Raw genomic sequence first — 27,073 nt, 5'->3', positions numbered from 1 at the left:
AATCACCTTCTTTTTCCCATATAGTGTATGCTTTTATTTCATTTCATTTATTTATAAAGTCTTTAAGACATTTTCTTCAGTTAACCTTTAATTCTACCTGTTACCTTCACATCTTACACTTACCAAGAGTGGCCCTTTTCATATAATATTATGGAGAAACCCAGTTCTATTTCCTCCATGTAATAAACTTTTTTTACAATACCTTCTCTTAATCAAATCTTTTCTTAATTATTTGCATTTTGTCATATGTCAAGTATTCAAACACACTAGTGTGTTTCTAGGCTATTTATTCTGTTCCATTCTTCCATTTGTTAATTTTTATGGCTTAATAAAAATATGTTAATATCTGGAAGCTTGCTTTTTAGTTTTTTGTTTTATGGTTTACTTAGATAAGCATGGGTCTTCATTCTTCCATGTAAATTTTAGAGGAAATATGATACATTTCTCAAAGGCATTAGAGTTGATATTTGACTGGAAATTTATACATTAGTGATGGGAAAATTTACATCTTTAAAAAATTATGGAAGCTCTTTCCATTTATTCTAATCATCTTTTACATTCTTTATTAAATTTTAGAATTGTTTTCTGGAGAGCTATTGAGTTTTGTCGCTTAGGTTAATTCCTAGATATTTCATAGTTTTGTTGCTTATTTTATTTTTTATTGTGTTTTTAAATTGGTTATTGCTGGTGTTGAGGAATACTATTGATTTTTGTAGGTTAATCATCTATCAGCAACATTGCTAAGCTCTTATTTTTTCTAATAGCTTGTCTCTAGATTCTGTTGTTTTTCCTAAGTAGATGATCATATATAATCTACAGATAATGCTTCTACTTTCTCACTGTTGCATTTCGAGCATTTTATTTTGCATTCTTGGGTGAAATAAAAATAAGAAAATATAGCAGTGTCAGATTTGTTCTTTGCTTTCCATGAACTTCAATTATCCTTCCCTTCACTGTCCAGGGTAATTATTTAAGAGTTGACAGTAGCTATATATATTTTTAATGTAGTATAATGTCAAAACCCATTATGAATCCAGAAAAGTCATTCTCTGTACTGTGGAGATGCAAATACTCAGCCCCTAAAGGACAAATGTACTAAGGAGGAGAAACTCTATCCTGCAATCCACTCATTTATATTACATCTGTTGATAGTATTGATCTTAGTACTTTGGTAAGCTGAATAACAAAAATGGAATATTAGGGCCCATTTTACTTACTTGATTTGAATTTTAAAAATGTTATTATTTTACTTGATTTGAATGTTTAAAATTTTATAATTATTTTTATTATCTAATTTATATTAAATAATACAAGAAATAAAATTGTAATTGTAAATTATTCAAATCTATGATTCAGATAACACAGAACTAGGCAGAAAGAATCTCTCTTTATTGTCTTCATATTTCCTACTCATCTTTCTCCTACCACTATCAACAATTTTCTGTGTATCCTTTTATGCCCTTTCTTTACTTAAATACATATGTATAAGTAGTATAAGACTTTTTTCTTCAGTTACTTTAAAAATATATCATTTATTGAAATATAACTCACATACCATAAAATTCATCATTTTAAAGTGTACAACTGAGTGGGTTTTAGTATATCCACAAAGTTGAGAAACCAACCATAACTACTGTCTAATTTTCAGACATCTTTATCACCCTCAAAGAAAACTCATGCCTGTGAACAGTCACTCTCCATTTACCCCTCTCCCCAGCCTCTAGCAACCATTAATCTACTTTCTGTCACTAGGGATTTGTGGGCCAGACATTTCACAGAAATAGAATAAAATAATATGTGGCCTTCTTTAACATAGCTATGCATGATTTATTAAAATAAGCATTAATAGGATCATAATAAGCATATTTTTCGGATTCTCTTTTCCCTTAATATTTTTTCCTTATCTTCTTGTATAGTTTCACATTATTATTATTATTATTATTATTATTATTATTATTATTATTTTGAGATGGATTTTAACTCTCGTTGCCCAGACTGGAGTGCAATGGTGCCATCTCGGCTCACCACAACCTCTGCCTCTTGCAAGTGATTCTCCTGTCTCAGCCTCCTGAGTAGCTGGGATTACAGGTGTGAACTACCATGCCTGGCTAATTTTTGTATTTTTAGTAGAGTTGGGGTTTCTTCATGTTGGTCAAGCTGGTCTTGAACTCCTGATCTCAGGTGACCTGCCTGTCTTGGCCTTCCAATGTCCTGGGATTATAGGCATGAGCCACCGTGCCTGGCCTTATATAAGTATTTTTAATAGCGGTATAGTGTACACAGACTACATACATCATATTTTATCCACACATTCTATTATTGACAGGTATATGAGTAATGTGTCAGTCAATATCAACAATCAACTTCGTTGTTCATACATATAGTGTGCAGGTGCAAGTGCCTTGTCCAGAAGAGAAAATAGAACAAAATGGAAATAATAATAGGACTCACTGTAAAAAGTTATTGTGCAGATAAAACAAGACAGTACCTGTGCTGAGAACAATGCCGGGCATGTAGCAAACTCTCAATAAATGCTAGCTGTTATTAATATTACAAAAATATTCAGATCTGCAGTAGCATAGAAAATGTTTATAATAGCAAGTGTAAAAATCAAGCCAGTAAAATGGCATGTATACTTTGGTTGCAATTGTGTATAAACTACGTCTTCTTATGAATAAAAAAGGAAAGGTGAATATGTGAAAATGGCTTTGTTATGATGATGGTATCATAGATTGCCTTTTTATGTTTCCAAAATGTCTTTAATGTTATAACAGTATAAAATTAAAAAGAAATATATATAGAGAAGAAGAAATCTTGACTTGCCTTTGAAGATGAGAAAGAGGTTTCTGAGTACCCTCAGACTGGGGCCCCACCCTAAAACAAAGTGGCTCTGGTATGGAAGTATCAAGACATGGGAGCTCACCAGGATTTCTTCTCAGTGAAAGATTCCTGATAGTTTTCTCTTCCTTTATGATAAACAGCTTTGCTTTGTCTCCTTGGTTATTCATTGATCTATTCGTTCAGTAGACATTTGTTGAGAGTCCACTGTGTGCTGGGCACTGTTCTAGTCACTACATATACAATGACGAACAAGACAGGAAAGGTTTTGGATTTTACATTCTAACAGAAGACTTAGACCAGGGGTGTCCAGTCTTTTGGATTCCCTGGGCCACATTGGAAGAATAATTGTCTTAGGCCACACATAAAATACACCAATACTACCGATAGCAGATGATCTAAAAACAAATCGCCAAAAAAATCTCACAGTGTTTTAAGAAAGCTTACAAATTTGTGGTGGGTCACATTCAAATTCATCCTGGGCCACATGTGGCTAGAGGATCGTGAGTTGGACAAGCTTGATTAGACCTAAACAAATAAATAAACAAGAAAATAGACAATGATACATACCATGCATATAATTAAAATACAATGATGTGATGATATTTTACTTGGTGACTACTCTAGATTGATGGTCAAGAAAGCCGTCTCTGCAGAAGTAACAGTGTATCGACTGAGTCTAAATGACAAAAAGAAGCCATCCATGGGACACTCATAGGGAGGAACATTTCAGGAAAGTGACTAGCACAAGCAAAGGCATTCAGCTGGAAGCCAGTGTGGTCAGTGTGAAGTACAAAAACCAGTGTGTATGGGCAGTGGTGAGTGAAGTGGGGGCAGAATAAGGTCAGAGAAGAAGACAGGCATCCAATCATGTGGGTGGTTATAAGCTAGGGTGGGAAGTTTGGATTTTATTCTAAGTGGGATGGAAGCATCAGATGATTTTTAAGTAGGAGAGTAGCTTGATTGGATTTAAGTTTCAAAAAGTTCACTGGCTATTCTGCAGAAAATGGATTTTAGTAATATTAGAATCAGGGAGATCAGTTAGAAAGTATAGCAATGGTCTAGGCGATAGATGATGACTCTCAGATTAGAGTAGTAGAAGTAAAGAGGAGAATGACTGTTGGGATTCATTTGAAGACAAGTTAACTAGATTTGCTATTGCATTGATTGCAGGGGATAAAGAAATAAAGGGACCAAAGATAACCTCTAGATTTTTGGCTTGAGTAATTGGGTGAGCGGAGATGCTATTTATTCCGAAGATGACTGAAGAATTTCTGGGGAATAGAAAAGTTCTGTTTTAATAATGAAAAAGCAAATATTTCTATCAGAAATACAAACAGAAATGACAAATAAAGAGTTGATTGTATGAGTGTGGATTTCCAGGAGAGATACTAAAGTCTTCAAAACAGATGTGATATTTAAAGCCATGGCACTGGGAGGGCTTGCCTAGATGGAGAATTTAGATAAAATAGAGAAAGAGGCCCAGGTTTAAGTTATCTACATACTCCTAAATGGAGTATGTACATAAAATAAAGAAAGAGGCCCAGGATCAACCACTGAGCTGTTAGGTATAAGAAGTGGAGCCTGGAAAAAAGACTGAGGAAAGAGAATGAAGTAGGAAGAAAAGCAGGAGAGAGTGATGGCACAGAAGTGAAAAGAAGAAAGTGCTTCAAGAATGCAGGTGAGTTAACTGTTAAGTGCTTATTGAAAGGCCTGGTAAAATGAAAGAGAGAAAGGGAGTTTGGATTTGGCAACAAGAAGGAGACTTGTGAACCTCGGACACAGATTTTAGAACCAAACAAAACTGGATTTGAATTTAGATTTCGAAGATCTGTTGTAAAGGTTAAATGAGGTAAAATATGTGAAATTACTTAGCACTTAATAGGAACTCAGTAAATATCATTTCCCGGAAAGGCAGGATTCTTGAAATATCATAGGAAAGAGGTCCTAGCTTCCTGGTGTTTTGTTTTTGAAGTCCAGGGTTAAAAAATTATTTAATTATTATTTTCAAAGCAGGGAATAGAGTTTATTGACCCAGAGGGATGAGACTTCAGGGAAGTTACTTCTGCCCAAGAAGGGTATGAGTGTAAGTTTATTCCCATGTAGTCCCATGGGGAGCTCTTCCTAGCTCTTGTTTGGTTCCTTGGGCATTTGTGCTTGTTAAATGGTCATGAAGTTTCATGCCAATATGTCACACTTATTTAATTCTAACATGAATAGAGTGGATTGAGGCTAAAAGTGATTGGTGTTGTTCCTAAAACATTGACCAGACACAGCAGAGGAGACTATTTCATTACCATATTCCTGCTCTTTTCCTGAGGACATCTTGCTGGGAGTTGGGGAGGGGACGAGAAGGTAAAAATAAAGGTTTATGGTCTACAGGTGCAATCATTAGGAGCTCAGTTCCATTCTTGTCCCAAAAAGTTGGCTCTAGAGTTACCCAGTTCTTAGTCTGCTATAGACTTTTTTTTGGTCTATGTGAAAATGTGCTTATTTCACATGCATATTTGAAGAACATTTTCACTGAATATAGAATTCTGGGTGACAGGTTTTTCTCTCCCTCTTTCGGCACTTTAAAAATGTAATTTTATTGTCTTCTGCCATAAATACATATATATATTCTAACATGAACAGAGTGAATTGAGGCCAAAAATGATTGGTGTTGTGCCTAAAACATTGACTAAACACAGCAGAGGAGCATATATATATATATATGCACCAGAAGAACTCTCATACAAGAGAACTCTATGATATCTGACTTTATATATATAGTAAACTTTATATATATACACTTAATGTGTGTGTGTGTGTGTGTGTGTGTGTATATATATATATATATAAAGTCAGATATCATTCTCAGAGTTCTCTTATATGTAATGTTTCCCTCCTCACTTACCACCTTGGCTGCTTTTAAGATTTTTCTCTACATCTTTGGCTTTTAGTAGTTCAACTATAATGTGTCTAGGTATTTTTTTTTTTTTTTTTGTATTCAGCTTGTTTAGAGTTAGCTAAGCTTTTTGGATTCATGGTTGGTTTTGTCATTAATTCTGGAAGATTCTGATCATTATATTAATATATTTCTTTTGCTTCATTCTCTCCACTCTGTCTGGAACTCCAATTATATGTTTGATAATGATCTAATATTGTCCCACAGTTCTATGGTGTTTTTTTCTTCTTTATTCCCCCTCATTCTTTGTTCCCTATGTATTTCAATTTAGACAACTTATATTGACCTATCTTTAGCTTAATTGATTCTTTCCTCTGCTTTGGTCAGTCTTCTGATAAGCCTATCAAATATATTCTTCATCTCTGATATTTCATTTTTCACTTTTCATGTTTCCATTTTGTTTTTTATATATGGTGTGTTAAATTTATATATATATATAATAATTTTCATCTCTGTTGAAATAGCACATTTTTGTCTACCTTCTCCACTAGATCCTTTATCATATTTATCTTGGCTCTTTTAAATTTTCTCTCATATTTTCAACATGTGAGCCATATCTGCATCTGCTTCCGTATACTATATTCTCTCTTGATAGATTATGTTTTGTTGCTTTTTCACATGCCTTGTAATTTAAAAAAATGCATGGTGGATATTGTATATAAAAAAGAACAGTAGCAGCTGCAATAAATGCTATTTATCTTAAAAAAAGCGTGTTGCTTCTTTGTGTATTAGGCTGCTAGTGTAGAGGGCTGAGTCAATCTAATTTATCAGTGGCATGCTAGTTGATGTTTAACACCTGGATCTTTGGAAAGAAAAGAAGCCTTGGCTTGCAGCATTTGCTGATTTCTACCCTTGCCAATTTCAAACTATCAACATGATGTCACAGAACGCAGAGTTGGGAGAAGCACAGTAATGTTACTAAGTAATATTTCTAATATACAAATACAATATTTCTAATATACAAATATATTTCTAATATACAAATACAATAGATACAATAAATACAAATAACTTCAAGAATATATATAATCACAAAATATAGTAAAATCTTTAGGAAGTGATGAGTTTAAAGTATTTATTACATTTTAAAATGTAATTCATTTATTTAAGTGTATGTAATTTAATAGTGGATATATTTAACACTGACTCACAAAATTGGTGAACGTTTAACAATCAGCTCTTTCAAGCTAGTACATGATGGCTCCAGCACACCACCTTTAAGTGATTGTATCAGGGCTTTGCTGTTGTTTCAGTTAGATTCAGCTCACCACTGGATTCAAATGATTTGTGGGCAGCATCAGGATTCTCCTTCCAGTAGGGTTTGGGATTTGAGTAGAGGTAATTTCTGGAGATGTCTTTCTGTTTTGTAGTGCAGCTACCAGCTTTCTGAACCACAGGAGAGCTCACTTTGCTTCGCAACCTGGCTGCTAGCTTGCTGGGTCACTGGGGAGTTCTCCTTGCTCTTCAGCAATGCTCCTGGCTCTCTGTGCCCCACTGCTGCCCTGCCTGTGCCTGTGGTAGTGCACTCAGTGAAACCCAGAGTGCCTGTGAGCAATTTCTCTCAGTCCTCTTGCTCCTACCCCCTCCCCCACCACTCCAGCTATAAGTACTCAGGGACTGGAGGGCATTGGAGGAATTCTGTCAGTTCTCCTACTTTGCCCCCAGCCTTCAGCAAACACTACACACCTGCAGCTCAGGGAGAGAGTCTCCCAGCTCTCCACTCTGTCCCCAGGTTTCCATGTAAGCACCCAGTGAAGGTCCCTGGGAGAGACTTGGCAAGTGGCTGCAGATTTGTGGCTGGGGCTCCTGGAGATGCTAAGCAGTCATGATAGCGCTCACTTAGCCTTTAGCAACTTGAAGTGGTTCAGATGGTTCTTCTTATCTTAATCAATGGCAGCTTCCTCCCCATTTCACCCCTCCACCAAAGATGAAAGCAGCCATGGGTATCTTCTCTTCTAGCAGAAGCTTACCATTTTCTGGACTTTGGTTCTTCTGGATTTCTTTGAAACCCCAGATTTTTAATGGCCTCCACATAACTGCAATTTTGTAAGTCCCTGTCCTGTTCTTTTTGTTAGAATAGCAACAACACTCTTCTGTGACCTTCTACTTTCTAAGTGAAAATGAAATTTTCTTGATTAAATTCTAAGCATGAATTTCTGTTCTGTTAAAGAGTGTACCAGTAGTTGGAAAATGACTTCTAAAAGCAGGCAGATGGTAGACATCAATCCTCTTGAATGCTTGGGTTCAGGAAATTAAAAGGGTTTGAGCTGAGGGTCAAGGGTGCAAACAAAGATAAGTGAAATTGCAGAGTATGGCTCCATGGTATATGCAGCAGAGATTACTCATTGTCTATTCTAATATCATCCTCTTCCTTAGAAACAGAACCGTGTGTGCTTAGCTGAATGCATGGTCACCTGAATAAATTCTCTATTCCTCAACCTCCCCTGCAGAGAGGTGTTCAATGTGTTTAAGTTCTGGTCTATAAGTTGTAAGCAGAGATGTCTGTGGCAGCTTCTGGGAAACCTTTGTAAAGAACCTTCTTTTTATCTCTTATTCATTTCTGCTACTTGGTATGCAGATGAAGTGGCATGAGCATCAGCAACCATTTTGAACCAGGCAGTGACGTTGAGAGCAGGTGCCACTCTTGTGGAACAGTAAGAACAAAGGTGTCTGATCCATGGCATCATGGATGCTTATGCTATGTCCAGATTGTCCTCCTCCTGACTTCTTTCACAGGAAAGAATAGTTCATTCTCTGTTTTAGCCGTAGTTTGGGGGAAGAAGAATTCCTCTGAAATGAAGTTAAACCTGTCTGACTGATTTGTAGGTAAACTAGAATCGTGCAATCAGAATCTTAGAGCTAGAAGAATCTTTTAATAGCACTTAATTCTATTTTCTACTTTTATAAAAAAGGGAAAAAAATGAGGCCCAGAGAGGTTAATTATTTTCCCAAGGTTAATGACAGTTTGCTTTATATAGTACTTGGGAAAATATCCCACATAGACCTAGAATTTATTAATACAGCTATGTAACACAATTTTCTTATAGAAACATAAGTAGTACTAAAGATAATAAATATTTTTATATTTATCACATATACACTATCTTTATATATGTCAGAGATAAGTAAAATATTGCGCCTTAAGCAAAGTAGACAGTGTCTTGACACACTTCCAAGCCTTCATGGAGGAAAAGTTAATAGTACCTACTAATTGCTTGGAAGAAGTTTCTTTGGATTAGAAATCCTCTTCCATCATCTTTTTAACAAGTATAGATTCTGGAATAGACTGGCAAAAAATGTGTCCCTTTCCCTCAAAAAAAGCAAATTTAAAAAAATCCGTAAATAGATTTAAATATTTGGTCTTTCTTCTCTAGGGACAGAAATTAAATGGGTTGGAATACTCCCTTTTTGTTAGAAGGAAACTGGAATTGACCTCCAGAAACTTTATTGCAAGATCACATTCAATTTCTCCGATCTGATCTGCTCCAATCTCTAAGGGAGTGACCACAGCTTTGGGATCTAGAACCTTCTCAATGAGAAGCTAAAAATGGGGTTGGCAGTGGTTACTATCTACATACTATTTGAGCATTGTATTTGAAAGAGAATAAGAAGTATGAAAATCTTTTAATTGATGATTGGCTCCTGTCTCTTGATGCTCTAAAATTCCAATCTTGTTATTATTAAAAAATTAAAATACGATCTAGCCAAATGGAGCAGACAAACTTTATTTATTTATTTATTTATTTTATTTTATTTTTTTAAAATACAGATCTAGGACTAGAACCTGCGTTTCTTTATTCCCATTAGAATGTTCATTCCACCTGACTGAATCGAACAACGCAAATAGCGAAGGCCAGTCTTGCAGTTGCATGATGAGGTGGTTCTGATGTGTAATTCCAGATGGACCTGGAAGCTTGCCCTGGTCCTGCTGTCTCCCACCAATCTCACCAAAGCTGGAAACTCCACAAGTAGAAAACTATTCCTTGGTTTAGGTAATCACCTGGGAGAGATAGCGCAGAAAGCCACATAATTATTTACACTTTGAAATGACTGTGGCTCTGGGTCCCTTCCTGAGAGAGCTATTGGTAAGGAAGCAAGAAGAGAGGATTAACTGTCAGTCCCTGGGGAAGGGCAACTGAGAATTACTGAGATTCTCAGTGGGTGGGCTTCGGTAGGGCTTGGTAGGTGGGCCAGGAAAAGACACAAGAATAGTAACTGGAGCCCTTGCTCTATGCTAGTTTTGCTCTAGGTGGTCTTGTAATCAGGTCTAGGGCTGCCAGCCATGTTTACTCCATAGGATCAGGGTTGGAGCAGCTTTCTCACTTAGGCACTTGCCACAGCAGAGCTCATGCAGCTCACAACCTTTGTGTAGTTTTCTGGCCATATATGGAAGCAGCTGGAGACAGTGTCTTTGATGCCAGCTTGCTGGGGGAATTTTCCACAAAAGCACACGAGGATTTGTCCCACCCGACTGAGAATGCTGTTTTCTGGATAAATATCTATTTATGCATGAGGAAAGTTGGCACTGGCAAAGCGGTAGCTTATTTTTCTTTTTTGTTTGGTTTTATTTTTTGCTTCAGAAATAGAACAGATTAAGCGTTACTTGCTTTTGAAGGCACAGCTCTCCCTACAGCATGACTTTAAATTTTGTTCTCCCCAGGCAAGAATGGGAGAAAACATCTCTTCTAACTTTTGTTAAAAGCAATGCAAGTGCAGAGAATACTTGAGAAAAATTTTTTGTTTAATTTCTATGTCTTTGAAAATAAATCTTTTTTCTACAAAAAAAATAATGCTTATTGTAAAGAAATGAGAATAAATCAGAAAACATACATATAAGAAAAAAATGCAATTGGATAACAATTAAAATGATGTAATAAAATTACATTACAGCTGGAAGGGACCTTAGAAATAATCTAACTCCATAAACTTTTTTATTTTATAAATGATGAAACTGGGTCCCAGAGAGGTTAAGCAACTTGTCACACAGTTAATAATAAGAGGAGTTAAAATCCGTCCTTTTTTTCTTGTTTAGTCTTTTTCTTACTGTAGTGGTTTTCCAAAATTTATTTTTTCCTTTTTAGTGATGAGACTGTTTCTTTAGGTCAAATATTACTCTGAAGCCCAACATATAAAACAGGCATGTTCCAGTTGGATGGAAGCAGGTCGGGAGGGGAAGAGCGGGCCTATTTTCTCCATCCCCCACTTCCCCAAGAATGTTTTGCAGATACCCCAATAGCACATCTCAAATTTCCTAGAGCAACATCAGATATACTAAATAATCATTGCATTATACTATTTGTCATTTATTTATTCAACAGCTATTTATTGAATGTTTGCTATGTGCCAGGCATCTTTTGAGGGTGAAAAGAAAACAGCTTTGAATAAGGCAAGATTGTGTGGGGTGGGGCTGAGTTCACGCAGCATGCTGGGTGTCTCCCAGGCTCTGTCTCCTTGTCTGTGGCAGCTTTTTGCATGCTATTCTTGTGTTTTTGGGTATACAGTACTTCACAGTTTGAATAGGAACAACACAGTGTAAACCATCCCAGGAACTTCCAAATAAATTGGCAAGATTTTTTTTTTTCTGACTTGATCTGAGTAATTTTTTTTGTCTGTTTTTGTTTCGAAAATATCTATTATTTCTCGGTGTTTATTGAGAGCCTTTTATTTCTCCTTAGCTGGACTTGGTAGTTGCCCTGAGACTAATTCCTATTACTACTTGTATTAGAGAGGAGGAAATTGTCAATTCTAAAGCCTACCATTTCAGTACCTTATGGATAACTTCTTAAGGAAACTAAACATCTAACTTAACAGATTTTTTAAAAAGTCTCATTCCTGGTAGACACACTTAAGGATCCTATATCTTATTCTCTAATGTGGTTTATTATAAGCTTGGACCTCATAATACAGAAATTACCCTCTTTTTGACATTACTGGCACAGTCAAACTCCAAAGGTCAGCTGAGCCTTTTGCACATTGGCCACTTGGCCCTTCAACTCCATTCAGTCCTGACACAAAATCAAGAGGAGTGTTGTCATATTCATTGGGGTCACTTCCTGGCTCTGCCAGTGACTCACTGCAACCTACTTGCTATCGATCTTCGGCAAATTATTTAGCTTTCCTGAGCTCAGTTTCTTCACCAGTATATTAATAAAATGGGTATAAAATCAGTGTCATTGTGGCAATTAAAATAATCATATCACAGTGGCACAGTGCCTCACCAGGAGATGCTTAATAAATTTTGTTCACATCCTCATTTCCTTTGAATTTGAGTGACTTAAGGTTTGTGTAAAATGCAGATTCAGAATGAGCAGGCCTGAGGATGAGGCCTGAGACACTGCATTTCCAACAGGCTTCCAAGTGTTAACTTGCATGTAAGGTCCTAGGAAAGGATGTTTAGTCACTGTGAAGTCTGGGCATGTGATTGAATCTTGGCTTTGCCAGTTGCCAGGTGGATGATCTTCATTAAGTCACTGTGCCTTTCTGAGTCTCATTTCTCAACTGGGGTTACTTATGTTTCATAGATAAAGTGAAGACTTAAAATGAGACAACATTTTAAGGGTACCATGAGTATAACACCATTATTATTATTGCTATTTTATTTTACATTTCAGTCATTTTAGACTGAACAACACTGACACTGAGAGAGTGACCTGCAGCTATTGGGCAGAGTGTGTACATCTTTCGTATAGCCCCTGGTGTAGTGCCTGGTACACAGGAGGTGACTCATAGACATTGAATTGTATTTCTCATATGAAGTTCGTATGGGTGGAGGCCGGCTGAAGACTGGGCAGAGCTGCTTGGTAGAAACAAACATTCAGGTCATGGTTAGAGGTTGGGTGGGTGCTCCCTTGAACTCCCCTCTATAAAGGAAAACTAACTGCCCATTGATCAACTGGGTTCAAAAAGGAGGAGTTGTGCTCATCAATTCTTTTTTCCTTCTGGGAAGCACTGGGATTCTTATTATAACTGGTGTTTTATTATAACTTCTGGAATTAGATGCTGAGGTCCTTAGTAAGGTGGTTCTGTGATGATACGGACAGTATTCCTACTTTGTGTCAGTGGCGTAGTTGTGGCTTCCAGTGCAACTCGGAGCTAGCTTAGCTTGCAGGAAGAAGGCTAGAGTTCCAGGGGACCTTGGTGGACTTGTGCACTCCAACTTTGCCATTTTCCTGCCTCCTTCTTTGTCTTTCATCTACATTTTATGACTCAACCTTTTTTCCCCCCATTTCATTAAAAATAATTTCGCAAGTAATATATGCCTATGCTATAAAAATAGAAAATATGGGCAAATAAAAACAAGAAAATAAGTATCCCTGAGATCTCCCACCTTAAGATAAACTTTTTTCTCTCTAAAGTTTTGAAGTAAAACTTTCAAAGTGGCGGTGGTGGTGGGGTGTGTGTGTGTGTGTGTGTGTGTATGTGTGTGCAGGTAGGCATGTGTGCACGGGTGATGTATGGCCCATAGCTGTGATTGGATTTCATACTTTCTTTTTTTTGATGGTAGGAAAACATCATGAGAAGGATATTATTTGGTGACATGTATAATTTATATGAAATTCATATTTCAATGTTCATGAATAAAATATTATTGGAACACAAACATGTCTATTTTGTTTTTACATATTATCTATAGTGCTTCCTCAAAACAATAGTAAAATGAATTAGTTGTGACAGGTGTCATATAGCCTACTAAAATATTTACTGTCTGATTCCTTACCAAAAATATTTGTTGACCCCTGGCATTAACAATTTCTATTTTGGTAGCCTAACTGTCTGCTTATCAATAAACATCTTTCTAGAGATATCGTCTCCAAAATCATCTTAGTCTTTCATTAAAAACAGTACTTTTGGCCAGGTATGGTGGTTCATGCCTGTAATCCCAGTACTCTGGGAGGCTGAGGTGGGCAAATCACTAGGTCAGGAGTTCAAGATCAGCCTGGCCAACATGGTGAAATCCTGTCCTAAAAATTCCAAAAAAAAAAAAAAAAAAATTAGCTGGGTGTAGTTATGGGCACCTGTAATCCTAGCTACTCCAGGAGGCTGAGGCAGGAGAATTGCTTGAACCTGGGAGGTGGAGGTTGCAGTGAGCTGAGATTGCACCACTGCACTCCAGCCCAGGTGACAGAGTGAGACTCCATCTCCAAAAAAAAAAAAAAGGTACCTTTTGGGTTCAGATCTATTGTCTTTATCAGTTGTTAGAGTGCTTTTCCATTTGTAAAGCATTGTTATTTAATTATTGGAGCCTCCAAGTGAGTTAGACATTATGTGTTCATAAATACTCTCAGCTTGCAAGTAATGGAAACCACCTTGAGTGTCTTAAATAAGAAAATGGAATTGAGAAAGATTGACTTTAAAAATAGGGAATTTGGCCTGCAACCCTAGGGTCGGGCTCAGCTGGGCTTCTGAAAGGGTGTAGAAAGCAGCCATGACTCTCTTGGTCACCTCTCAGCTGCATCCTTTATGTCCTTTTTAATATCTTTGCACAGCTCATCTGCCTCTGCCTATCAGTACAAGTGCATCTGGCTGCTAACAGCTCAACTCTCCATTTTACTGGTCCTACCACTCTGAAGGAGACTAATTATATTCCCTTTTGGGCCCAATTCTAAATTTTATCTAGGAGGGAAACATAGGTGGCCCAGCTTTGGCCAGATTTCACTCCTGGTCCAGTCAACTGCAGCAATTATAGAAAATGGCTGCTGGGGGAACTATTTACAAAATGGCTCCATTATACACTCGGGGACATTAAGAGGAATACTTGTGGGTTAGGCAGAGATTTCAAAAGTTATCTATTTCATTATATTGTTTCCTATTTTACAGAGGAAGGAATTAAACACTAGCGACACCAAGTGATTCTCAAATAGTACTTTGTCAAATATTAGTATACAGACTCCAAATTTCAGGTGTGTTTTGAGTACACCAGACTGCTGCTCATGGATTGCTGTAGACTTGGGATGTTACACCAGTAACATCACATTTGGGCTGCAAATCATGTTTTGCTCATTTCTCATCTCATTGCTTGATATATCATTGGAAGTTGGGAATTCCCTCTGTGTCTTTTACTTTGTTTCCAGGCTGCAGCTGGAAGCTGAATGGACAGATGCAGATTTTGGAATTTTCCCCTGGTTGACTGCTGTGCTTAGAGTGCTTTGATCCATCAGTGGAGGGAAATTGAGTGAAAATGATCCACATGCCAATCTGGGCTGGCATCTCGTCGCTTAGTCCAGCGTTTGTCTCATATCTTGTGTGTAATGCCAGCAACTAAATCTCCAAACTCGATTTGCAATAGTTACAGCTCAGTGAGCACAAATCCAGAAACCCCCTTGACATGATGTTTCGTCAGAGAGAACAGTAGCCCCAAAACCTGCTTCTGAGTCAAACAAGGAGGATGCCTCAGGTACTGTGACTCTGATTCTGGGGCAGTTGTTGAATAAAATATGCCATGACGTTATGGATTTTTTTTCTCTCTAAGTTGCATGAGTAAAATGAGCCATGTGATGTTGTAAAATGTAGCTCTGAAAGGGACCTGGAAATTTGAGGCTTGCTGGAAAGAGTTCTTTATGCAGGCACTCAGGTGTGGAGGACAGGTGCAGGGGAAATTTATTGTGTGATGCTCCAGTACCCACTCCTTTCTTCTCCGCTTCTCCCTCTAAATATACCTTGAACATCTCTCTTTTCTATATGATTTGGATGTGGAGTTGATCTGTCACAAAGTTCCAGGATTAGACTGTAATTGACCTAAGCCAATTTATATCTTCTTTCCCTAGCTGCAGTTATTAGTTTGGGTTTAGTCAAATGTCCCATTTCAGGGCAATGAAAGGGATCCCAAGACCTGGTTGTGTGCTATTGGAACTGACATTTTCTTTTCCCTGAATCCTTTAGGGTTAGCATGTGTGGCTTGAAACTGAGGCAGCTATTTTGTTATCATAAGAGTAAAGCTGAAGCTACTGTGTGTATTTGGCGGCATGTCTACCACATGGAATCTGATGATGGAGTGATCCCTATGGAAAGCAGAGCTAAGAGACAGAAGGAAGATGAGACATCAAGGGTCTTCAGCAGTTTAGACATTGATGTCTAATGTTTTTATTTATAGCTTGATTTATACCTTTAATGTCTAAACTGCTGAATCAACAGAGTTCATTTAAAGCCCACTTTGACTCTGAATCAATTGCTTAAGCCATTTCAGCTGAGTTTTAAACAATTTACATAAAAATTCCTGTCTGATACAATTGATATTAACTAACTATCTGCTCTGAATAGATGATGTTTGCTTGGTTTCTTCCAAAGACTTGATATACGTGACACTTGACGGCCAATGGGTGCAGCACAGACCAGTAAAGGAATGGTGAATCTAGTTTCCAACTTGGACCCTGATTTCTGTTTGCATGTCTAGTGTACATTTTTGTCAGGGTTGAGAGTTGAGAGATTGCTTTATTTGATGGTATTTTCTGTCTTTTGATAGAAAGGGAAATAATTATATATCAATCTGCTAAATAACTTTCTTTCCTCTTTAAGATCTACCTGTAATTTTTTTCCTAGTGATTGTGGAACTCAAGCCCACAGAGAAGTGGCATCTTCTTTGACTTTTGGCTGCTCAAGTTTTATTAGGAGTGCCCTGGTAGGTAGGGAATTTTGATTAGTTGGTATCATTTAGGATAATTCCTTTCCCTATGTGCTCCTTGGCCTAGAAGCAGCCAAATTTTTGTGACCTAATTTTGGCCAATTGATATGAAGCATGAATTGGAAGTCTGCTATGCATGGGAATGCTTTAGCAGAAGTTTCTTAACTACTTAAAGAACAGGGGAAAGTGTCATTGAATTGCTTTACCTCTTGCCTTCTTATGTGAGATTTTAAGCTAGTTGTCAGAGTTTTTTTTCTTTCTTTCTTAATTTATATCAAAGAAAGCATCCTGATGCATTCTGCCAGGACCACATGAAGTAGGAAATTGTTGATTCCCCCAAGGAGGGATCGAGAGCCAAAATAAGAAAAGAGAAACAGAGAAAAGAAAAAACTCATCTAAAGCCATCTATTACAGTTACTTTACTTTTATCTTGATGTCCTTTTTCTCTGTGCATGATTCTACCTTCAGACACAGACAAGACAAGGAGTGGTCTGTGTGATTACTAGGTTTGACTGTTTTATGCAAAGTAGTGGTGCTCGAACACCATACTCAGATGATTATAAATTTGCTAGCTCACTCTCATACACACTTATAAAAATATCCTTTTTATAAGTATTTACAGGGGTGGTATTAAAATTACTTCAGCATTACAGTAACATAAGTTAACGTATAAATCAAGCTATAAATAATATTAAATGTATATTTTAAAATTCTCTAATTTAAATTATAAAACTGCTTACCAAGTGATAGAAGTTGAAATGCACAAAATTCATTAAAAAACTAATGATTTACAGGTCATTTATTGATTTTTAGAAATTGTTGCTGTGATCTGTTGATGGCATGGCTGTCACATGCTAAGTGACACCTTGTGGTTTGACACAGGGAATTACACTGAACTCATCCACCAACCTCTTTGCTCATTTGTTGGTTGATAGTCATTAGGAGACTTGCATTCTCAAAACATAGAGAATTTCTTTTAAAATCAATACTATTGTTCATGGTCCTGAGACCTCTCTCAGCTTCTGCTGAACTAAGAAATTACATTAAACTATTTTAGATTTCATAATGTTGCCTAAAATTTTTATATGGTCAAATTCTCTCTTATCAACTATGCCATAAAAATCATTTACTGGAATATCATTTTTAATTAAGTTGAAAGTATACTTCAGGCCAAATGAGAGGCAGTACAGTCAGTGTGAAAGTTAAGCCTTCTTCCTCTGTTGCCAAGGTGCCTGGGTTTGGATTCAGACTCTGTCACCTACATTTTAAATAACCTCTTTGTTCCTCAGTTTCTTAATCTGTGAAATGGGGAGAATAATGGTAATTATAGGACTCTAAAAAAGTGCTCTTCTCTCTTGGAATTACCATCCATGGAGTTGAAATCCTTAGTCACTGGCCTGAGCCTGCAGTGACGCCTAATATTTCCTGACTTGACCATCTGCTGTCCTCATCTTTCTCTGGTCCTTTCGGAGCCTGGCTCCCAGTGGCTGTAATTTCCACAAGTGGTCACACAGAGATAATTCTGTGGCATGCTGGCCTGAGATGGGCAGTCATAGCCTTCATGGTCCATATGGCCATGGAGGGGCTTGCTTACCTGGGTGTTAGCTGCACTGCCAAAGGTATTCCCCATGCTGCTTTTGTCAGATTAGGACACACTCTGGCAGGTGGAACAGATATTGGTGTTTATGAGCTACAGTGAATTGGTTGTTCCCATGTAGTCTGGTAGTGTTCACCCAGGGATCCCCAGGGATCCCCAGGGCCGAGAGAAAGATATGGATGGAGTGTGGCTGGTCCCTGGGGATCCCTAGGAGAACCTTTGGTGGCAGCAAGGACAGACACTTTTGGGTACTTTGTCTTGGGCATCTACCAATAACAAACAATACCAGCTGTGGGTCCTAGAGGTCCCAGATGTTCCAGTGATTAACCCTTTTGTTGCTAGTTTATGGAGAGATTCTGGTGATTTGGCAGTGGCCATTTATGAAAACTGCATATAATATTTAATATTTTAATAAATGCTTCTACAAAATGCTGTCAAAAACCAGCATCATATCAATCTTCCATGCTGGGAGTGGGGACAAGGGGATTTAGGAAAATAAGTTAATAGTTTTTGAGTACATGGGTTTGGGTAAACTGAGATTCACGAACATCACCTAAGTTGCCCAAGATCACACAGTTCATGTGTGGAGGATTGGAGATTTGAATCTAGGTCTGTGGGTCCTGAAATCATTACAGGTTGATGTCTAGAGGAGATAAAAAGTTGGAGATGCTGTTCATGACCAGAAAAACCTCTAGGTTCTGATGACTCTTTGAGAATATAATCTAAATATCTGTTAGGCTTGCAGAGGTTACATCACTCTACTCCAAACATTTTCCTCACCTATTAGGAGGGAATTAAGTGACCACAGATAGATATGTGACTGGGCGTGTCCATGTCTGTGGTTGCTCTAAAAGGAAAATGGTTTTTCATTTGGGAAATTTCAGGAGGTTGCAGAACTTATATTCAGCTTCCTGAGCTTGGTGTTACATCCCCAGGAAGTTAGTGACACCTTTGGCACTAGGAAACCAGGAGAGGGGACAAACACCAAACACCAGGGTCTGTTTTTGGAATCCCTAAGAACACAAAGAATTGATGATGATGTTTTCTTTCCAGAAAGGAAATTTGTGAGGCAGCTGTGCTATTAAGGGTAGGGTGTATGGGTTGCTGGAGTGCTGGAGAGTCTGGGGCCATGCTTAGTTTAAATGACAGCTTTTGACATTTCTTCTCCTTGAATTTGGAAATTTTAAAGCAAAATCATATGGTTCTAAAATCAGTTTGTTTTAAAAATACCTCAGTGTCACACAAACTGAAATGGGAACCAGACTGTGGTGCAAGGACTTTCCTACTTCATTAACGTCAATGAGCAGGGAAGAGATGCAAATCATGGGTCAGTGGAAAGCTCTGGCCATTGGAGTCAGCCTAGGTATGACCCTCAGACTCGTCATTTACCTGGCAAATGGATGAATCTGCAGTTCTCCTACCCTCAGTTTGCCCATTTGTAAATTCGGGTGTGTGTGTGCCTGTGTGTGATGTGTGTGTGTACAGAAGTGTAATAATAATACTAATGTCCAACTTGCAAATGTTAAGTATTATATACTGATCCCAGTTTTCCCAAATCCTAGCATTCCAACATGTGAACATTGCAGCAAGGTTCCTCTTCCTTAAATAATTCATATAACTTTGCCCTGCTCCATCTCTGGGTCCCACCACAGATGTTTCTTTCCCCAAGAAGCATTCCTAGTCTTCCAAAAGGAACTAGGTACCCTGTTACTGTCTTTCCTAGAACTCCATTCTTCACACATTCCACTGGCATGGACCGAATGTTTGTGTTTCTTCCAAGATTCTTATGTTGAATTCCTAAACCCCAAGGTGATGATGATATAAAGAAGTGGGACCTTTGGGAGGTGATTAGATCATTAGAGTGAAGCCCCTTTGAATGGGATAAATGCCATCATAAAAGAGGGCTCAGATAGCTGCCTTGCCCCTTCTATCAGGTGAGGACAGAGTGAGAAGACACTGTTCTGTGAACCAGGAAGTGGGCCCTTACCAGACACTAATCTACTGGCACCGTGACCTTGGATTTCCCAGCCTCCAGCACTGTGAGAATTAAGTTTTCTGTTGCTTATTCAGCCACCCAGTCATCTCTAGTTTTTGTTATAGCAGCCCAAACAGACTAAGACAATTTTGTAATGATATATTTAGTTACTTGTGTTTATTTGAATTCTTTCTTCTCCTGTAGACTGTAAGTTCCAAGATGATAGGGACATAGCTGTTCTTAAATCTCATTTAAAAGTTAAAATATCACTGGTGATGAGTGTATAATACAGATAAGGCAATTGGCACCTGACAAATAACTATTCTGTAAACAGTAACATTGCCTAATATATAGTAAGTCCTCAGTCAAAATTTTTTGAATGAATAAATACATGAGGTTTTATGAATTGGAATTGAAATCTAAACTTTCTATAGCTGTATAATAGAAATTCATATATGGAGCTTGCGAAAAGGCCTGAATGATATCTTTAGTTAATAATAATACCCAAGATCTTGAATTTATGTTTTGAATTGCCTTGCAAACCATAACTTCTTTTATATCTATATATATATAGAGAGAGAGAGAGAGAGAGAGAGGGACATTAGGACAATCACAGTTCTCATATGTAAGCTTTGAAGTAAGTAGGCTGCAAATTTTTAGTGATTTTATTTTGGAGGGTCAGATAACAGACAGCTGAAATTGAAACAGCTTCAAATGTCACAAAATGTCTTCTTGTAATTCTCAAGCATCAAATGCATTAAACCTTAAAGGCACAGTGTCCATTTCCCAACTCACCATAGATTAAAACTATCTTAGGAGACACAACCACACCCAAGGGAATTTTCTTATCGAAATGGACTGCATTTATGACAATTTCCCTGAAATCTTCAAATTAGTTTTTCAGATAAGACGATGATAAAGAGTAGAGGGTCAGGAAACCTTTTCTGTAAAGAAGCAGAGAGTAAATATTTTAGGCTTTGCAGGCCATGGAGTCTCTGTTGTCACTATGCACCTCTACTCTGCTAGCATAAAAGCAGCATAAACACTGTGTAGAGAAACGGTGATGGCTTGTGGCAACTGAACTTTATTTATAAAAGCAGGCAGCAGGGAGAATTGGCCCATAGGTGGTTAGTTTGCTGAACCCTGCTTGTACACATAGGCTTTGAAGCCAGACATATATGTGTTCAAATCCTGGCTGTACCATTGAGAAGCTGTCAGATCTTCAGAAAGTTTCTTAACCTCATTGAGTTTGCTCATCTGTGAATGAACTGACTCCTAGGATTGCTGTGAGATTAAATGAGGAAAAGCATGAATAGCATGCCAGGCAAGACCTGCACACAGGGATGCCTATATCTATGTCTATATCCATCTACATATATCACACATATGTATACCATCCCAGACCGATATATGTCTTATATATCAGATGTTTATTTATATTGTATGTGTGCATGTATGTGTATATATAGGTATATATCAGACATTTATTTATTAAATACGTATATTATTTTCCTCTTGTTCCTACATCCACTTTGTTGCTTGATCAGTACTTGCTGCCTCCATCATTTGCTTACTCTGATTTATTCTTCTTGTCTTGGCTTCTTCCAGTCTTCATTACCAAAAGTGGCCTGAATATATACTATTTTTTAGTATATATTATATGCATACTATTTTTAAAATTAAGTAATTAATTCCTTTATTGGTGTGTCTTGGAGTTCTCAACAAATTGCTGGGAATGTTAAGAACTGTAGGCTGGGGGTGGTGGCTAACGCCTATAATCCCAGCACTTTGGGAGGCTGAGGTGGGTGGATCACGAGATCAAGAGATCAAGACCATCCTGGTCAACATGGTGAAACCTCGTCTCTACTAAAAATACAAAAAATTAGCTGGGCATGGTGGTGTGCGCCTGTAGTCCCAGCTACTCGGGAGGCTGAGGCAGGAGAATTGCTTGAACCCAGGAGGTGGAGGTTGTGGTGAGCCGAGATCACGCCATTGCACTCCAGCCTGGGTAACAACAGCGAAACTCCGTCTCAAAAAAAAAAAAAAGAACTGTAATGATTTTTCAGATATTTTAAGGATGGCTGGATGTGGTAGTTCACACCTGTAATCCCGCCACTTTGGGAGGGTGAGGTGGGTGGATCACTTGAGCTCAGGAGTTCCAGACCAGCCTGGGCAACATGGTGCAGCTCCATCTCTACAAAAAATAAAAGAACATTGGCCAGGTGTGGTGGCATGCACCTGTGGTCCCAGCTACTGGAGAGGCTGAGATGGAAGGATCACTTGAGGCTGGGAGATCAAGGCTTCAGTGAGCGGAGATCACGCCACTGCACTCCAGTCTGGGTTACAGAGTAAGACCCTATCTCAAAAAAATATTTTAGAGATAAGAAAGTAATTCTGGAATGTTTAGGTAGGTCAAATACATATTGGTGAATGAATGAATGAATGAATGAATGAATGAAAGGTATCTCTGAAGTATATTTGCTTGTAAGTGACCATAATTCCTGAATTTTGGAATAATGAAATTTTCACCATTGGATGTGTGATATTTTTGTGTTAAGCAGAGACTGCCTCAGGAGTCCTTTTAAAGAGATAAAATACCTTGAGAAGAGAGAGGCACAGAAGTGGCTGCTAAACTGGCAAATGGCTATTTTTTGAGCAACACTGGTTAAAAAAAAAAAAGCTATTATACATTGCTCACTATGTGCCAGAAACTATACTAAGCCATATATATATATAATTTTCAAGTTTTAGAAATATATAGAGTTATATATATGCATATTTAGAGAGAGTTATATCCAGATACACACAAACATACACACACACACACACACACACACACACATAAGTTTGAAGATTAAACTTTCACATATGTTAACATAGTTAACCAGCTAGCCAGGGTCTAAAATGGCCCCCAGTGATCCCCACCCTCTGATATTTATGCTTTTGTGTGGTCCCATCTTACATCATATCAGGGTCAGTCTATGTGACCAGTTGACTATGGTAGAAGTGATAATATGTTATTTCTGAGGCCAGGTTATAAAACACATTGCAGCTTCCTCCTTGCTCACTCTGAGTCATTCATTCTGGGGAGAAGCCAGCTGCCATGTTGTGAGGGTCTGGTGGAAGGGCCCACCTAAGCAGGGACAGACACTTTGTGCCCCCAGCCATGTAAACGAGCCATTTTGCAAGCAGATACTCCAGGCCACATGAAGCCTTCAGATGATTGCAGCCTATGATTTCAGCCTGCTTGCAAGCTTGACTGCAATTCCACAGGAGATTCTGAGCCAGAACCTGAATTCTCCTGGACAAGGATAATGTCTTGGGACAACTCAAGGAATAAGAGCAGGTTGGAGATGGCATTGGAAATGGACCAAGACCACACTTCTCTTCTATGAAAAAGTAATAGTCTGATTTTGTGCATGAGCTGGCTTCTGTCTACCTTACTGACCTCTATTGCCTATCACTTGCTTCCTAGCCCCCACTAGTCTCTAGTCATTCAGGCCTCCTTCAGGGCTTTGAATGCACCAAGCTCTTTTCTGCCTCAGGGCTTTTGCACATGCTCTTTGCTGTACTTAAGCGGCTATTCTTCTGGCTCTTGATATGACTGATTTATTTTCTCATTTTTCAGGCCTAGGCATTCATGTCACCTCTACAGAGAGAGGGCATTTCCAACTGCTCCAAAGGGGTAGTTCTCCTCTTTGTACCTGTTTGTTTCCTTCAGCACACTTAGGATAATCTGTAATTATTTATATCTTTTTCTTTACTTGTTAGTGTTGTCTGACTATACAATTTTATACGTTGCAAAGTAAGGCAGGATCCATGACTTTTTGGGACACTACTGAATCTGTAGTAACTAGCCGAGGACCTGACACGTTCTAAGTGTCCAATAACTATGTGAGGAGTGATGGAATATTTGTCTTTGTGTTTCTCCAAGGGCTTTTCATCAGTTCTGGCATTAGTGAGTGCTCACTGAGGCTTAGCATTATAGCTGGCTCTTCTTCATTCCCCTTTGTCCCTCTGCCCAATTCCTGCCACTCTTTCCTTTTATTTTTCCTTCAGACCAAATTATTATCTTCTAGTATATTATATAATATATACGCTACATGAAAGCAATGATCTTTGTGCATTCTATTGACACAATAGACACTTAACAAAAAAATTTGTTAAATGAATAAATGAATGACATTTCTGAATGTCATATGGAAAAGTTGAATCCATGAAATGAATTATTAAAAAACAAAACAAAACAACAGTCAAAAACTACAGTCATACTTTAATTTATACCGTGGACTTCAAATTCTTCAAATACAATGAATTTATGCTTAATTTCATGCAAAGTCTGAAGCTGTTCATTATATTTTATTGTATTATATTATACTTCTTTTTTAAAAATGTGTTTTATTAATAAACTATTTTAAAAGCAAAAGCACTTGAGAAAAAATAAATTTCACTAAAGATGATCAACATTGAAAAAAATTTCAAAATCATGCATCTTTATTTTTGAAAAGTAAAAAGTAAACATAAAACCACCCCCTCCTCCAAATTACCCCTAATCCCATTGAGACAATCATGGCTAATATTTTGAGGCATATACTTCCAAGACTTTTTTCTTATGTACAATATATTTATACACTGTGTTTAAAAACAGAAACATATTGTAAATGTTAATAAGAGCCAAAGTTATGTTGCACTTACGATGTTTCAGGTACTAAGTGCTTTATTTGTATGTATTTATTTATACTGATTTAATTCTCACAACAAATTTATGCTCTAGGTCCTAGTATTTGCCCTCATTTTACAGAGGAGTAAACTGAGACACTAGAAGGTTAACTACCTTGCCTGAAGTCATACAGCTAGTGAGTGATAGAACTGGGATTTGAACCAAGGCAGTGTGGTTTGCGAATCCATGCTCATAATCACTATTTTTGCTGCCTCAGAATATGGCTTGTGACTTGCTCCCTCCCTGTCATTATATCAAGACCTCTTCCCAATTGCTATATATTCTTCTCCAACATCATTTTAAAAGTCTATATAGTGTTTCAATACATAGATGCTCTAATTTTTCAATTTTTAAAATTTTAATTTAAATTTTTTAGAGCTAGAGTCTCACTCTGTCACCTAGGCTGGAGTGAAATAATGTGATCAGAGCTCTCTGCAGCCTCAAACTCCTGGGCTCAAGCCATTCTCTCACCTCAGCCTCCTGAGTAGCTAGGACTACAGGTGTACACCACCATGGCCTGGCTAAGTTTTAAAATTTTTTATTTTGGAGACAGGATCCTGCTATGTTGTCCAGGCTGATTTCAAACTCCTACCCTCAAGTGATCCTTTAGCTTTGGCCTCCCAAAGTGTTGGGATTATAGGTATGAGCCACTGCACCTGGCTAATTCTTCTATTTTTTTTTTTTTTTTTTTTAATTTAAGAATTATTTCTGGCTTGGTGCAGTGGCTTATGCCTGTAATCCCAGAACTTTGGGAGGCTGAGGCAGGTGGATTTTTGAGCTCAGGAGTTTGAGATCAGCCTAAGCAATGTGGTGAAACCCTATCTCTACCAAAAATACAAAAAATTAGCTAGGTGTGGTGGTGCACACCTGTGGTCTCAGCTACTTGGGAGGTTGAGATGGGAGGACTGCTTAAGCCCAGGAGGCAGAGGTTGCAGTGAGTTGAGATCACACCACTGGCACTCCAGACTGGGTGAAAGAGCCAGACCTTATCTAAAAAAATAATAATAATAATAATAATAATAATCCTGATAGAAAATTCAGGATAAAAATTCAGGCACTCCAGACTGGGTGAAAGAGCCAGACCTTATCTAAAATAATAATAATAATAATAATAATAAAAAGAATTATTTATTTCTTTTTTTTTCTAGGAACAAAGTTCAACAGAAGTAGGTAGTTTAAGGAGTTTATGAGGAACAATTTTTAAAAATGTTTGATTTTTTAGTTTTGTACAGCTGTAATTTGAGGCAGTTGCTTCATGAATTTCTTTAGGTGATGTCCACCTGTGTTTCTTCTTCTCATTTGCAAATGGTTGCTTCTGCTAGTAATCCACTTGGTAACCATGTATAAGTAAAAATGTGTTCCTAAACTGATGCATTTTGACTGTGGGAAGAGCTATAAATAATGATGGAAAATTCAGGATAAAAATTCAGGCAAAAACGAGCAAATAAACCAAATCTGTCTGGGCACGGTGGCTCATGACTGTAATCCCAGCACTTTGGGAGGCCAAGGTAGGTGGATTGCCTGAGGTCAGGAGTTTGAGACCAGCCTAGCCAACATGGTGAAACCCCTTCTCTACTAATACAAAAAAATTAGCCGGGCATGGTGACACATGCCTGTAATCCCAGCTATTCAGCAGTCTGAGGCAGGAGAATCACTGGAACCCAGGAGGTGGAGGTTGCAGTGAGCTGAGATTGCACCACTGCACTCCAGTCTGGGCAACAAGAGCAAAAAAGAAAACAAAAACAAAAACAAAAACAAATCTGTATACTTAACATTAAGGAAACTGGAGTGCATTTGAAACCATCTGTCTCAAAATAAAATAAAATAAAATAAAAAACCCAAATATGTATACTTAACATTAAGGAAACTGGAGTGCATTTGAAACCGTCTGTCTCAAAATAAAATAAAATAAAATAAAATAAAAAACCCAAATCTGTATACTTAACATTAAGGAAACTGAAGTGCATTTGAAGCCAAACAATGATCTTGCTTTATGAAGACACAGAGCTAATTAATCTATGCCAAATTGTTTTTTAAATACTTGTCTTTTGGTATAATTCAAGTTCACTCTTGTAGGAATTAATCTATCTCTCCTTTGCTATTTGTAATTGTCGACCTGACAGGCATTTGCTTTGATTTTTTTTGTAGTATAAAAAGTGTTTATGGTGCAAAATTAACATCATTAGACAAAGTGTCACCCCTTGGGTGAAAACACTGAGCATTTTACCTCTTGAAGTGTCAGCCCAGACTCTTCTGATTGATGCATGGAGCTATTCCTGGAGAAGGTCTCCAGCTGGTCAAGTATTACCTTTGCTAATATTCAGAAACACACAGCATGGTTACACCTGAGGCCTAGGGTGTGTGTGTGTGTGTGTGTG

General features: G+C 37.7%; 1 protein-coding gene across 16 annotated transcripts in view; it reads left to right on the top strand.

The window, feature by feature from the left end:
- The window catches only part of PRELID2 (PRELI domain containing 2), an 856,521-nt gene that overhangs the window by 126,815 nt on the left and 702,633 nt on the right, over positions 1-27,073 (top strand). Inside the window, exon 7 of one of the 16 annotated variants that reach the window (XM_064366467.1) lies at positions 19,935-19,956. The exons of the other annotated variants lie outside the window; for them this stretch is intronic. The gene's annotated coding sequence lies outside the window, so the exon portion shown is untranslated. Of the gene's footprint in view, positions 1-19,934; positions 19,957-27,073 lie in introns of those variants that run through there. 16 annotated transcript variants of the gene reach the window in all.

The sequence above is a fragment of the Aotus nancymaae genome, unplaced genomic scaffold (genome assembly GCF_030222135.1).
Source record: "Aotus nancymaae isolate 86718 unplaced genomic scaffold, 86718_ANA_hifiasm-v0.15.2.pri h1tg000064l_1, whole genome shotgun sequence".
NCBI lineage: Eukaryota > Metazoa > Chordata > Mammalia > Primates > Aotidae > Aotus > Aotus nancymaae.
Note: the sequence above shows the minus strand (reverse complement) of the source record. Positions and strands in the feature narration are given on the sequence as shown.